The sequence below is a fragment of the Amblyomma mixtum genome, chromosome 3 (genome assembly GCF_055824585.1).
Source record: "Amblyomma mixtum isolate Tamu chromosome 3, ASM5582458v1, whole genome shotgun sequence".
In the NCBI taxonomy this organism is placed as follows: domain Eukaryota; kingdom Metazoa; phylum Arthropoda; class Arachnida; order Ixodida; family Ixodidae; genus Amblyomma; species Amblyomma mixtum.
Window position 1 is genome coordinate 261,031,065 of NC_143014.1, and position 13,881 is coordinate 261,044,945.

At 51.4% G+C, this 13,881-nt stretch overlaps 1 pseudogene; it reads left to right on the top strand.

The window, feature by feature from the left end:
• The first annotated feature begins 5,221 nt into the window (after nucleotides 1-5,221).
• LOC149354579 (uncharacterized) lies at nucleotides 5,222-13,660 on the top strand (annotated as a pseudogene).
• The last annotated feature ends 221 nt before the right edge of the window (nucleotides 13,661-13,881 follow it).

Genomic DNA, 13,881 nt, shown 5'->3' on the forward strand with positions numbered 1-13,881 from the left:
GCCAAAGAAGATTTCCTCGCGGTTTTCATCATCATCATCATCTCATATTCCAGCTGTTCCTCAGGCCAGAGGATCTTTCTCTACTGACGTGGCCACGTTGTAATCGTCTGCCTAATGATGTTCGATCATCTCTGGGCTCGCAGTCTCGGAGCCGCTAAAGCGGTTCCTCAACGCACCATGGATGTCTCGCCGTTGCTGAACGAGGAGCCAGCTTCTGCAACGGTAGGGGCGGTCACACCAGGACGAGCCCGCCGTCTTCTGGATGGTCGCCGGTCTCCGAGCGCACCCAACGCCTTTCTTCTGTCCGATTCAACCACTGCCCACGCTGGGTACTCGGCGTTGGCGATTGGTGGCCCCGCTCCGCTCCAGGACAAGGACTGCGAACGCTGTGAGGAACATCCGCATGGATCTGCGCCCATCACGGCCATGCCGTTCGCCTACCTGCCACCGAAAGTTATGGTGATTCATTTTCTCAATTATTCTTGACAAAGCCGTTTTAGAACGGCAAACAGAAAAGAGTTTATGCACGCAGTTCTTTCATATTTTGTAAGATTTATCTTAATATTCAATATATCCGCAGATCTCCCTTCGGCGTGCTTGAATTTTTTTGCAATTAACGTATTTGGTGTCGTTGAAAAGTGTTCCCTAATGCTTTTCTATGCCATTCTTAACCGCCCCGTGCGAGCGACGGAAACACTACAAAAAGAAAGACTTTTCAGCTTATCAAAAGAATGGACTATTATCGTCAATATTTCATATCAGTACGTATCTTACAGATCCTTACAAAGAAGAGGTTCATGGTCGAGGTCGTTATCTGTCCGAACCTCGGAACGCAGCTCATTTCTGAAGAAGAGCAGCAACCTAACAACCCAGCGATCTCTAAGCGTGAGGTGCAGGATCTTCCTTGAAGCTAAAATTTGATTCAATGAAGTAAGCTGCCAACGAGAGGAATTATTTGAGCCATTAATTGACATTTATTTCTCAAGAAGGCTACCTCATTGAGAAGTACCTGTTTTACAATTAGAAAACTCCACCGACAAGGGCTGGTTTTCTAAACACTACGAAATAGTTAAATGGAACGCGGGTGCCTCTCGCTTCTGTTAAGATAGCCTCGTTAATGTATTCGTTACAGAGGCTGCCATGCTAACAGTCACAACCTTTCTGTTGCAGCTTACGACCAAGGCTTGTCCCGTCGCATTTCGACGTAGAAGCTCGGTTTTACGGACCCCTCATCACCCTGTGGGCTGTGGTGGCCGTTCTGATAATGCCGTCGCCGTTTCCGACCAGGACCGCGGTGCTGGCGACGCACTGGTCTCCATGACACCTTCGGCCACTCTGGTCTTAGGACGGAGCTTATCCGGGCTGTTGCTGCTGCAATAGCGTGAGTACCATTCAACACGCGTAAGCCCACAGCGTCCGCATCTAACTGATGCCTACACACATCCCCTGACGTGTTTGCTAGAACTACGAAAGGGAGCAGTAATGCAGCCTCTCGCCTTCAGGTGGTGCGGCGAATGTATATTCAATTGATGTGGCCTTCTTAAGGGCGCCAATATGGATGTATATACCACCATTTAGAAAGCAGCTAAAGGGCCCATGGGCGCATTTTCGTCGGGGCTTACCAAGTTCCGAGGCCGAAATGTACCACGAAGTGTTTTCGGACTGTCTGCTTGTATATTGCCGAGGATTTGACAACAGGCGTAGAAAGCGCCGCTTGGGATAATTCTGCAAGCCGTATTTTCCCCGGGACATCTTGAATGCAGTTTCGTATAAACGTGAACTGGAACCAAAACGGGACTTTTGAGAACTCACGTTCTAATGGGTACAGCCAGCTAATGTGCAGAAGATTACTTAATTTTTGCACTGGAGACATATCCCCTATATTTTGCTTGGATCCTACCCTTGCATCGTTACAACACAAAATGCACCTTTTCTTTTGTGGTCGTCGTACTAAACTCCCTTTGTTATTTATCCCATTCTCCGCTGGGTGTACATAGGTGTTTCTTGCGAGATTTAGCATGCGTTAATGGGCTGCGACTCTTGCGCAGAAAGCAGTTCCTTCTCGTCCTTACATCTGAATAAGAGATCACGCGAGAAGAAAACAGCGCACGTAGTCCGTGGCATTTGGCGACACTGCAGTGGAGAAGCAGGAGGCTTCCATCTATTTTAGACTCCACCTACATTACGTATGCCTGTAGTTAGAGACATTCCAGGGAAGTTTTCAGCAATTTATTGTAACTTGTATTTTCATCGAACCAAAATGAGGTAATCAGTTCCGGTGCAGCGCTTGACTCACGTGTAATCGGGCATGCTTTAGAAATTCATTGCTGAATAACCGACATGTTGTCAAGTTTAATACATGGGTGACGCCTTGAGCAGTGAGAACAAGAGCCCTTCCAGGTGACGCATGTTGTGCTTTTATCTGACCAGACGCGTTTCTGTAGCAGTGAAGAATCAGGACTTGGGTGACTCTGCGTGCCTCGATATTCCTCCGGTGATACCGCCTCACAAGTTGCCCTGCAATGAAAATTTTGCAGTCCTTCTGTGCTTACACCTGAAGAAAGGCCCTTGGTATAACTACTAAATGGACACTACAGTGAACGTTTTGTCTTCGGAGTATTGACTGTAATAAATTCTACCACTTAACAGCGAGTTAGCTTAGGGCATGCTTTAGAAATTTGGGGTATAATTTGAGGGTATAACTCAGTCTCCATTTTAAAAGCCTTGTTTCGTGCGCACTATATTCACGCTATCATGTTGCCTACAATATTTGCTCGCGTATACGTCAGATTGTTTTTTTAAAAAAAAATTGTGCTCTCAAATCTCGCACCTCGACGAATATTCGTAACACGGCCAGCCAAAGGCGTAAGCTCGAATGTAAACGCTGATAAGGAGGGGAGAGAGCCAAAACGATGGGTGCTGCTGCGAAAATCTTTGCCTTCCGCACCAATTCGAGCATTCATCAGAAAGGCGATAACTGCCAGCATTTTTGCGCAACGGTGCCATGCATCTCTTCTTTCCCGAAAGAGACATTTTTAGATAGTCGTTACGGTGATGAGAACGGACCATCGCCACGCTGTCAACGCAGCAATCGGGCGTTTCTAAAAATGAAAACTTCACCAGTTATTGCTCAGTCACCGTGGCTTGGCAGCGCTTAAGCAAGCAGTTGTCTTTCGCGCGGAGGCGTCGAAGGTTGCCGAAATTTCATCAAGATGCTCGGGAAACCAGCGTGTACGCCTTATAGCATGCGATAGCAACGCCATGCATTTCGTGCAGCCATTCAGGATTATTGCTGATTGCGGACTACATTGGCGGCGCTTTTGGTGTTCCGCGTGCCTCTCTTAATTTAATGGAACGAAATGAAGGTGTTTACGCGTCGCGTGTTCAATCGCTCGTTGCTGAGGACGAAGTGTCAAAGTTCAGTCGGAACTTCCGCACGACGCCAACACAGCTGAGAGATGTTATGCGTTGTGCCGGCCGCTGTAATTTAAAGCTGGTGGCTTGCAGCCTGCGTTAATTGGCGTACACGACATTCCAACTCTTTTTCATTCTCTAGCTTTCGAATGTGCGGGCTCAGTTTACACGGTGCATCATCGAATGTGGGAGTAAATGCGGTAACTAGCCCGACCAGCCGAAGGCAGACGAGCGGCTTCAATTGCACTGAATGGACGACAAAGCTTGCACTTCACAGTCTGTGACATCCCAAAGTCGACGTTGCAAGGAGCACAAGACAGCGCTTAATACAGATGTAAGGAGCCGAAGGCATCGGCACTCCTGACTGCAATCCGAAACTAGTCGCTAGTTATTTGGAATCGTGCAGAAAATCGCTATTGAAGTTAATTTGGATGAAATTACGCTTAAGTAATCCTTGTTTATTGCTTCGGGTTTCAAGACAACATTACATGCGGCTGTTGCATCTCTTGTGAAAAAGGTAGCAATATGCTTAACTCTGGTGGTTCTATTGGCATCTGAGGGAACGACTCATTTGGAGAAATCATTTCTTTAGCGTGGTTTTGAGTTTATTGTATTGAATTGCACTCGTACTAAACCTACTCTACACCGAGAAACAGCATCATGTCTCTAATCTCACTATTTCTGCGCAGTGGGGGCTAGGTGCGGCCGCCGTCTTCTTCGGGCCCCTGGCTGCGGCCTGGATGGGAATGGACGAAGAGTTTCGGATAATTTGACCTTTGAAAAATTTTCAGTAATACAGAATTGGTTGATGCGTTAAATCGCAGCCTTTCTTGTTCAAACTACATCGACACAAGGTACACTCAAAGTACATCTCTGTCAGAGGAAAAGCAGAGAGAGTTGACGTGTCCCTGCCCGGCTAATAAACACAGCAAAATAGAAAGGGAAGGAAGGACGGAGGATTAGCAAATGCCTGATAATGTCGTCAGAATTAAATGCATTTTATGGGGCGATGAAGGTAATTATAATGTCCACGCGTAGGTTGGTTGGCACTCGTCTCGCATGTAGCTCTGGCGCATAGCACACACAGTCCATGTCATACAGGCAAACCGATGCACATCGCTTACACATGCTTCAAAGTTTGGCCTCCATGGAAACACATAGCTCTGCGCGCTCACGTATGGACATGCAGGTTTCGCAAGCAGCATAGGCACAAATTACCTGACCCTGGCGTCTTAACAAATAAATTTCGATTATCAATACAGTCATCTATTTTCTCTGATATTGCAACCTTCCCCGAAAAGCACTAAACACAGACATTACCTCTTCACCACATCATACTACGCTCATGTAGCGTGCAGAGGAGGCAGCGGGAGCCGTTCAATATACCCGATTAAGGTAGGAGGTCCGCTCGCCAGAATTCAGTGCTCCAGCATATTTCTGCACACCTGCACGTGCTGGCAATGAAGGAAACAAGGTTGCTTAGAGCAAAGGACGACCATCACAGGGCAGCACGAAATCCGCAGAGAATACATTTAGACTTTCAATGAATGAAGACAACGCTCCATTGGACCTCCAATTTCGAGGAAAGAGCCAAGCAACGACACCGCACGGATGCTGATACACTCCGCCTGGAACGGGAGCTAGGCCTTGATGAGCTAATGTGCCTCATTCCACCCACCGATTTGCCGTCCTATACACATACCTTGACAAAAGCATTATTGTTTTGCTGATAGCACCTGTGCCGCGCTTCATGTGTCTGCGTTATCGGATGCCTGAAACGTTGTCTGTCCGTGACGTCACTTGTCAAATGAGTGCTTGCTATATAAAGATGCTGCTTGCGTGAAATAAAGGTTTGTGGTTATCGTGCCGGGATCGGGGCCAGTCTCAGTTCCTACCTGCCCGCTGCCTGGCCGCGCTCGGCGTCCGGCAAGGGCCATAACGCCGCATGGTGTCAGAAGTGGGGTCCTCTGGCATTTGAGGGGCGTTGCCTTAACTTCGTCACCCGGCGCCATGTCAGAGGACAACGCAGTCAAGCCCTTTCACGGCATGATCGCGGTTCCAGCTCCGCCAAGGTTTGACTTCGACCGGACGTCCGAATGGCCTTCTTGGATCCAACTCTTTGATGACTACCGCTTCGCCTCGGGCCTAAATGAGCGGATTGAAAAAGCGCAGGTCCGGACTCTACTTTATACGATGGGCAGGCAAGCAAGAGAAATCTTCTCTACTGTTGCATTACCCGAAGAATAGAAGCGATACGAAGTCGTCAAAAAGAAGTTCGACAAGCACTTCGTCGCCGCAAGGAACCTTGTTTATGAGAGCGCGTACTTTCACCGTCGCACTCAAGAACCTGGAGAGTCAGTCGACCATTTCGTTACCGCGATGCACACGCTGGTGGACCGGTGCGACTACGAGGAAAAGGAACGCATTATTCGCGACAGGTTCGTGGTCGGCCTCAGGGATGCTAGGCTCTCTGAGTCGCTTCAAATGGATGCGGATTTGACTCCCGACAGCGCTTTGGCAAAAGCGCGCTTAAAAGAGGCCGTCCAACGACAGCAGCAGCAACTGCGAGAAACCGACGACGAACCCTTGGTAGCGGCGACCGGCAATCTTGATGCGGTCAGCAAGCAAGGGCAGCCCGGAAAGTATTCTTCAGGACAGCACTCGGGCAGCTCGTCAAAGAACTGTTCACCTAGAATACAAGGTCCGCGCCGCAGAGTCCAGTCCTACCGACCAGGCACCCCCGGGTCATGCCCCAACTGCGGTCAAGGAGCGCACCCCAGAGCCTCGTTCCCGACAAAAGCAGCGAAATGCAACTACTGCGGTTGTTCCGGACACTTTGCAGCTGTATGTCAGAAAAATACTGCACGTGATGGAAAGAATGTACAGCATTCATCTCTCCATATGGACAAGGGGGGCGTATTTCGTTGGCGCGGTGAACGGGGAGTACTCCAATTCTCGGTATGTACAGGTCGTCATTAACGGCACTCCGGTGTTCGCTAAAGTAGATTCCGGTGCCGAAGTTTCTGTTGTGCCCTCAACGTTTCCCGGTTTGCCTACCAGGCTAGAAAAGTGCGCCCTAATCCTAACAAGGCCATCGAATGAGCCACTGTATGTTTTGGGAAAGTTTCATGCCACTATCCAGTGGAAACAAAACACTGTCCAGCAAATCTTGTACGTGGTCTCATCATTGCGCTCTGTACTTTTCGGTCTCCCAGCGCTTGAGGCTCCAGAAGTTATCAAATTCGCGGACTCGGTCAGTAGCGCAACAGCCGTCGAAGCTTGCTACCCGCAGCTTTTCAGTGGTCTAGGAGCGATAAAAGGAGTATACAAAATTATACTGAAGCCGAACTCGATACCTTTTGCAATTAATGTTGCGCGCCGCATAGCCATACCCTTGCGTGGCGGAGTTAAGCAGGAGCTCGAGCGTATGGAGCGAGATGGCGGGATCTGCAAAGCTGAATAATCAACAGAATGCTGTGCAGGAATTGTGCCAGTACTCAAACCATCTGGAGCGGTTCGTATTTGCGTTGACTTGACGCAATTAAACAAAAGTGTTCTTCGCGAGCGCTATGTCATGCCGACAGTGGATGGTAGCCTCGGTCTTTGAGGTGGTGCCTCTGTGTTTTCTAAGTTGGATGCCAACTCTGGCTTCTTTCAAATTAAGTTGTCGCCCGAAAGCCAGTTCTTAACTACGTTCATAATGCCAGTTGGGCGATACTGTTTTCAAAGACTGCCGTTTGGAATAACGTCAGCACCCGTTATCTTTCAGAAAAAAGTGGCGCAGATACTTGAAGGAATCCCATTCGTGATAAACCTGATAGATAGATGTGTTCATTTTTGGCAACGACAAGGCTCAACATGACGAGCGCCTGCATCTAACTTTAGACCGTCTCGATAGTGCCGGCGTTACGATAAACAAAGAAAAGTGTTCCTCTGGGGTACTGAGGTAAAATTTCTTGGCTGTGTGCTTAGTAAAGATGGCATCAAGCCGGATCCTGAAAAAATTCGTGCTATCAAAGAACTGGTGACGCCAGCTAACGTGTCTCACGTTCGACGGCTGCTCGGTATGGCTAATCATCTGGCGAGATTCATACCAGATTTGGCTTCGAAAACGGCGCCTTTACGTCACCTCCTTTTGAAGGGTTCCGAATGGACATAGGGACCAGCCCAAGAGCAAGCGCTATTGTACGTCAAAGGCGTTATCTCTTCGACGCGCGTCATGGCTAAGTATGATGTAAAGTACCCGGCGATTCTTTCCGCTGTCGCGTCATCATTCGGTTTGGTGGCCGTATTGATACAAGTTCTACCAAACAGTGAAAAAAGACCTGTTGCATCTGCGTCAGGCTCGTTGACACCTGCCGAAACCAGATACCCTCACATTGAGAAGGAAGCGTTGGCAATGACTTGGGCAGCAGAACGATTCGAAGGGTACATCAAAGGTCTTGAAATTTTGTTTGAAACCGACCACAAACCACTTGTAACGTTGGTGGGAAAATACCTATAGATGCTTTGCCACCTCGTAATCAGAGCTTTCGCATGAGGCTTATGCGGTTCAGCTTTACGGTTGTGCATGTCCCGGGTAAGAGCCTCGTTACTGCAGATGTATTGTCTAGAGGCCCGATTCAGGGAAATCAAATTGATGCTCATGCACTGAGTATTGGCGAATTCACCAAATTCGTTTCGGGCTGTTTGACAAATGCGTCGAGGCTAGCCTTTTTGAACGAGTCAAAGCTGAACAAGCTGCCGATGAAGTCTGTGAAGCTCTCGCAAAATTCAGCCTGGAAGGCTGGCCCAAGTTCTCATCGCTGTCGATGGTCTTGCGTCCATACTGGTAGGAAAGAGCAACGCTCATAGTCTCTGAAGGCGTGCTACTCAAAGGTGTGCGGCTGGTGATCCCACTAAAATTACGCGCAGAGGTTCTGATGCGCTTGCACGAGAGTCCCCAAGGAACTGAGAAATGCAGAGCTCGAGCCAGCGTCCGTATGGTGGCCTGGGTTGAGTTACCAGCTGAGAGTGTAATGAAGCGGCATTGCCAATATGGGGGCTACAGAGTACCAGTACGGCCATCGTTGGAGGTATAATGAAGCGGCATTGCCAATATAGGGGCTACAGCACACAAGTTGGGTCATCGTTGGAGGTGTAATGAATCGGAATTGCCAATATGTGAGCTACAGCACACAAGTAGGGCCATCGTTGGAAGTGTAATGAATCGGAATTGCCAGTATGGGAGCTACAGCGCACAAGTAGGGCCATCGTTGGAGATGATATATAGGGGCATAGCCAATATGGGGAGAACAGTGGGTAAGTAGGGCCATTGGTGGATATGATACTGAGTGGAACTGCGTATATGGGGACAGTGAAGTCAGCTCTGGTCATATATGGCCAGACATAGCCAACTCTCTCCCAATATTGGACCAACGGCTCGTGGTGCCGGGGGGCTTTAAATCGCCCTTTCCATTGTCTTCTCGCCTTTTTCGTGCAATCACAGGGCCTCCATCATGGGCACCGCCTTTGCATGAAGCCAGCGACGCTCACTGGCTGGCTTTACCAGCTTTCCGAAGTCGGGTAATCATTAACGGCCCAAGCAGCACACGTAATAGGCCCAGTATTGGAAGTTGCTGGCTTCACTCTGGTCATTTGCTGGATCGGGCTTTGCCAATACATTTCAAATACTGGGCCCATTTGCTGTGCTGCTGGGGGGCGCTCTTTCCGCCATCATCTTCGTTGGCTGGGTCAGTGGGATTAGTCTCCCGAAAGTGTCCTTTCCTCAGGTCACCTCCTCGCCTACAAATGGACGCGCAGTTGATCAAGCGCAGCTGTCAGCTGATGTCCTTCAGGAAGCCGGCAAGGGGGATCCCCTGGGGGGGGGGGGGGATCCACACAAAGGGGGGCACACAAAGGGGGGGGGGGGGGCATAGAGTCACAACATCTCGTCCGCCGCCCGAAGAGGTCTCGCAGGGGTTGCAGCCAACGCTGCTCCCCGCAGAGACCTGGAGTTGTGTCCGTTCTGCTTCTGGTCACACCTAGGCCCGATGGTTCTTCTTGCTTCGTTGACAGCTGTAACGGTCTCAGCCAGCAAAGTCCGAAGCCCAACAAGCAGAAAGCGCCACAATGACTAAGAACTGCCAAGCTGACTTCGGTCAATAAGGCCTCTTTCGAGAAAATAAGCTGCCGCGTAATATTCACGTCCATCTCCGAAAGTGTCTAAGTTTCACCAAACCAGAACCCAGAGAGCGTGCTTAGTTTGAAAGCCAAAGCCATCCTAAGATATTGATGGGTGCCGTAGCAGAGTTTATGTCGCAGAAAGCCACCTCCTGTGAGAGCATAAAGTGAAGGTGGAGCTGCTGAACACACACACCGACAGACAAAAAGAAATATTTGCGCTAAGCAGAAAAAAATACAAATTTGCCTTGCGGACTAAGTCCAGGGAGTAAGGAAAGGGCATTACAAGGGAATGCTTCGGCTGAGGGCATCAGCGTTGCTATTATATCGCACTTTTCTGCGACGCATGTAAACTGAAGGTTTCCGCAACGCCAAGTTCCAAGATTTTGATTTCATTTTTGTAAGGAGAGTTAAATGAACAAAAAAGGATTAAACTCAAGACGGGATTATTCCTCGAATCCGTCCACAAAGAGCGTTGCGTCTCAAGGAATGTTCAGTACGGTCCGCTGTTAAAGGAAACATGCGATCGGGTGCTCTCCACGCTACACGAGGCCCTGCCGCCTACATGCGGCGAGAATAGGCGGCATAAGGCGCATGCGCGGAATGACCAGCCGTCATGCTTACTGGTGGTGGTTGAAACATTCCTTGCCAAACAGTGCAGAGGGGGCAAACCCTGCCTCCCCTTACGTGGCACGAGGCAACCCTTAGGGGGTTGCCCTTAAAGGGCAAAGGACAGTCCTTGGAGGGCTATCCGCTTCAAGCCGTCGGTAATTATCCGGCGCTGGTCAGCAGCAGCGGAGCTGGCCAGGAGAGTCTCCCAGTATGACTCCGCCGTGGTTGGGGATGGAGGGTGTGGGAAGGTGGGGCATGTGAGAAGGATATGAATAAAGTCTCCCGGTTTACCGCAGAGCTTACAGGAGGAAAGGAACTGAGCGGGGTAGCGGGCATGAAGAAGATTAGGGCAAGGAGCAGTACGGGTCTGGAGTCGGCGCCAGTGGGAGGCCTGGGTTAGGGTTAGAGAGGGAGCCGGTGGTGCGTAAACGCGCCGGGTATCACGGTAGTGGGTAAGGATATCTCTGAAGGTAAGCAGACGCTCCTGGGATGACGGAGGGGGTCCAACTCCAGCCCGGAAAGTGAGACCTCGGGCGAGGGAGTGGACCTCCTCGTTACCCGGGAGGCCTGCGTGTGCGGGGGTCCAGATAGGGGTTACAGGGCGAGTGGGGTGCCAGAAGGGTAGAAGCCGAGCCGCTGTACGGGATATAAAGCCTTTAGGGAAACTGGACAGGGCGGATTTTGAGTCTGAGAGAATTTTGGTGGCATAGGAGGAGATGAGAGCGAGCGCAATGGCTGCTTCCTCTGCAATTTCTGATGAGTCTGTGGTGATGGAGCCTGATGTGAGTAATCGGGCCTGATTGTTAGCGACGGCGAGGACCATGCGAGAGCCCGACGAGTACGCTGCCACATCCACATAGGCTACCTCGGAATTGTCGCCATAAAGCTTGTGCAGGGCTTTGGCGCGGGCTGCCTTGCGTTCTCCGTCGCGCTCCGGGTGCATGTTCTTAGGGATGGGATGGATGATGAGATATGAGCGTAGGTCTGGAGGTAGGGGGCCACCTCGGTAGGATGGATGATCGCGGCGATGCCTAGCTGACAGAGCAGAGTGCGGCCTGCCGCGGTACTAGACAGGCGAGTCAGCTGTGCTGTTAGAGTGGCTTCTGCCAGCTCCTCAAATGTGTTGTGGGTACCGAGGTTGAGGAGCCGGGCAGTACAGGTGCTGGGGGGTAGGCGGAGGGCGACCTTCGTGCAGCTCCTGAGGAGCGCGTTGATGCGGTCTCGCTCCTTCTGCTTTAGGGGGAGGTAGGGAAATGAGTACGCCGTGCGGCTCGTGATGTAGGCTTGGGTGAGGCGTAGACTGTTCCGCTCTCGCAGACCTGCGCGCCGGTTCGCCACGCGTCGGATTAGACGGGTAACTTGCTGAGTTTGGGTCTGGAGAGCTTGGATGTTGTCGCCGTGCGCGCCGTGGGAGTGAAGGACAAGGCCCAGGATGCGAATCTTTGAGACGAGGGGAATGAGATGATTCCCTAGTCTAAGTGATATGGGAGGGTTGGCGGGGTCGTGCGGCCTGGGGCGGTAAAGGAAGAGTTCCGATTTGGAAGGGGAACCAGGCGAGGCCGCGCGCGCGAACGTAAGAGTCGATGATGTTGAGGGCCAATTGTAGGTTGTGTTCCATGTCGCCATCACTGCCTCGATTGGCCCAGACAGTGATGTCGTCAGCATAAAAGCTGAAATGTATGTCGGAGACTTGGGCGAGTTGGTGAGGGAGTTGGAGAAGGGCTATGTTGAAGAGAATAGGAGACAGCACAGCACCCTGAGGCGTTCCCCGTGCTCCCAGCGAGACACTGGGGAGCTGGTGATCGCCCAAGGTGAGTGTGGCTGTGCGTTTGGAGAGGAAGTCGCGGACGTAATTGTACATCCTTGGACCTACACCTAGGGCGTGAAGGCCTTCTAGGACGGCTGCGTGGGTAACGTTGTAGAAAGCTTTTGTCAGGTCGACACCGAGGATAGCCTTGGTTGTCGCCCGTGGGGGAGTCAAGGATGTGGTGTTTGAGTTGTAGAAAGACGTCCTGGGTGGATAAGCCTGGGCGGAAACCAAATATGCACGAAGGCATGAGGTTGTTATTCTCCAAATATGGCTGAGCCGGGTGTGGAGAACATGCTCCATGAGCTTGCCCACACACGAAGTAAGGGAGATGGGACGAAGGTTAACGGGGAGAAGGGGTTTGCCGGATTTGGGAATAAAGACTACCTTGGCGTCTTTCCACTGAGGTGGGAGAGCGCCGCGCATCCAGCATTCATTATTCATTGAAGTAATCGGTTAGTGCTTTGACGGAGGGGGAATCAATGTTGCGGAGGGCCTTGTTGTGCACTCCGTCGGGGCCAGGAGCTGTGGACGTGTTGAGGCGCTGAAGTTCTGCCCTGACTTCCGCCTCAGTGATCAGTCGTTGGGTGAGCGTTTGTAGTCAGGGTGGTCTGCGGAGGGATATGCGTGGAAGTATAGATCATGAAGCTCGTCGAGGAGTTCCTGCGGGGAGGCCTCGGATGTGTGTATGATCTTTATGAGGTTGTGTTGCTGGTGTGTTTTGGACTGAGTTGAAACAATGAGATGGCGGAATAGGTTCCAGGTCTGAGGCAGGCTCATGTTGCAGTCTAACCTGTTACAGAGAGAATCCCAATTTTGGCGAGATAGGGTCGCGGCATGTGTCTCAATCTCCTTGTTGAGCCGGGCCAGCCGGCGTTTGAGTGTCCGATTCCAGCGCTGACGCCGCCACCTCCGCTCAAGACCCGGCTTGGCCTCCCATAGGTGCATGAGATGAGAATCCATTGCGTCTGCAGGGCATTCCTCTGGGAGGGGGCGAATCACGGCGCGGACGTCACGCTGGAGTTGGTCGGTCCAAGTAGCTATGTCTGATATGGTGTTTAGAGTACGAGCTGCTCGGGAGGTGCGGAATGAGTCCCATTTCGTGATGGTAGCACCACGACGGGGTGTGCGTGTTTGGCCTGATTGTCGGAGAATCTCGATTATGTAGTGATCACTACCCAGATTCTCCTGGGTGTTACACCACGCAGCGTGGGGGAGGCGGTGGCTGAAGGTGAGGTCGGGAGTAGTGTCTGCGCAGACGCTGTTCCCGATGCGAGTAGGGGTGGTGGGGTCTGTGATAAGGGAGAAGCCTGCCTGTTGAGCTGCGAGCCATACCCTGCGTCCCTTTGGGGTGTCGGTTGTGTAGCCCCAGGCCGTATGTGAGGCGTTGAACTCCCCTACAATTAGGAGGGGGCATTTGTGTGCGGCGCGCTTGGCAAGCGTGAATAGTCGGTCTAAGTCGTGCCGCAGGCACTTCGGGTGTCTGTATACGTTGAGGATGAAGGGACTGCTATCCCGAGTGTGCTGCGGCACCAGTTCGATGAGGAGATGATCTATTTCAGGGACGTCGAAGGTGTGGGAGATGGTAGTGAGCGCACGGCGTACAAGGAATGCAACCCGAGGGGGTGTAGCAGAAATGGGGACGATGGGAAGGTAGCTGGCTAGGGTAAGGGGATTGGAGGGATCTTGCAGCGCGAGCACGTCGAGGCCGTCTGCCCGAGCTAGGAACTGGTGCACCAGTCCCCGCTTGGAACCAAAGCCACGACAGTTCCACTGCCAGATGGTGAGGCTAGTGCGTGACCTCGCCACCACTGATGGTGTCGTTCGCCGTGCAGGAGTTAGAGAGGGTGTGGAGCTGGGCCTGCTTTTTAGGCTGCGCGGCGGCA